The sequence below is a fragment of the Bison bison genome, unplaced genomic scaffold (genome assembly GCF_000754665.1).
Source record: "Bison bison bison isolate TAMUID 2011002044 unplaced genomic scaffold, Bison_UMD1.0 scf7180017864093, whole genome shotgun sequence".
Taxonomy (NCBI): Eukaryota; Metazoa; Chordata; class Mammalia; order Artiodactyla; family Bovidae; genus Bison; species Bison bison.
In genome coordinates, this window is record NW_011494665.1 from 3,039,195 (window position 1) to 3,040,761 (window position 1,567).

Below are 1,567 nucleotides of genomic sequence, written 5' to 3' on the forward strand. Positions count from 1 at the left end.
TTTGGCCATTATTTCTTCATATTTTTTTTTCTGTGCGCTTCATCTCTCTCCAGTCTTTGAGAGACTCCAGTTAAATCTGTATACTTGGCTACTTCAAGTTGTCCTCTAGTCCCCTGAGACTTTTATTTTTTTAATTTTTTCTCTTTGTTTAATTTTGGATAATTTTTATTGCCATATCTTCTGGTTCAGTAGTCTTTTTTTTTCCTTTAATAATCGAATCTGCTCTTGTTATCATCCCTTGTGTTTTTAAACATCTTTATTGAGATATATTTCACATACCATAAGATTCACCCATTTATATACAGTTCAATGGTTTTAGTATAGTCAGAGTTGTGCAAATGTTACCACAATCTAAAATTAGAACATTTTCATCACTCCAAACAGAACACACCTACCCCTTAGCAGTCATTCTCTATTTTGCCCCTCTCCTCAGCTCTAGGCAACCACTGGCTACTTTGTTTCCATAGATTTGCCTTTTCATGTAAAGGGAATCGTACAATATAGGGCCTTTTGTGACTGGCATCTTTTACTTCAGTTCAGTTCAGTTCAGTTGCTCTAGGATAGTGTTTTCAGGGTTCATCTATGTTGTAACATGTATCAGCACTTCATTCCTTTTTATGGCTATTATACAGTGTTTATACAATGACTGTGTATCATTGTATGAATATACCACATTTTGTTTATCTGTTCATCAGTTAATGGACGTTTGGGTTGTTTCCACTTTTCAGCTATTATGAATAATGCTGCTATGAGCACTCGTGTACAGATCTTTGTGTAGAGATAATGTTTTTTGGTTCTCCTAGCAGTGGAATTGCTGTGTTATATGGTAACTCTATGTTTAACTGTGTGAGGAACTGCCAAGCAATTTCCAAAGTGACTGTATCATTTTACATTCCTACCAGCAGTGTGTGAAGATTCTACTTTCTCTACGTGCCCAGTACTTCACCTGTCTTTTTTATGATAGCCATCTTTCAGCAGCTCTTAACTTCTGTGGTACTTTGTCCTTTTTGAAATGTAGCTGTCTTTGTCTCACTGTACCCTTACACCCTCATCTCCATCTCTTCAACTCAAGAGTCTGCCTGGCTCTCCTCATTTCCCATCCCTGCATCGTGTCCTAGAAATGCTCCTGTGGCAGTGAACAAGTGAGTTACAGAGCTTATTGCATTTGTGTCCTGTCCCTCTGGGATCACTGTCCTTGGTAGCCTCATGTCCAGTGTCTTGAAGACTTTGTTTCAGGTGTTTTGTCTAGAGGTTTTTCGTTTCAGATGAGCGGTCATATCTGGCCTGTGTTACACCATCTTGACTAGAAGTGGAAATCACAGCATTGGTTTTAACATCAACAAATTGGTGCCTAAATGCTGAACTGGAGAGAGCATTACTAAATCAAGTATTTTTTGCTATGGAATTCTACACAGCAGTTAAAACAAATTAACTAGAGCTTCATATATTTACTTGGATAAATTTTAAATATTAAAAATTAAGCATTAAAAAAGCAAATGAAAAAGGATACATATAAGAACTACTTTTAAAATTACACAAACTAAGGAATTCCCTGGTGGTCCAGTGG

At 36.8% G+C, this 1,567-nt stretch overlaps 1 protein-coding gene across 5 annotated transcripts in view; it reads left to right on the top strand.

The window, feature by feature from the left end:
* GATAD2B (GATA zinc finger domain containing 2B) overlaps nucleotides 1–1,567 on the top strand; it is a 55,798-nt gene that overhangs the window by 32,254 nt on the left and 21,977 nt on the right. The window lies entirely within an intron of this gene.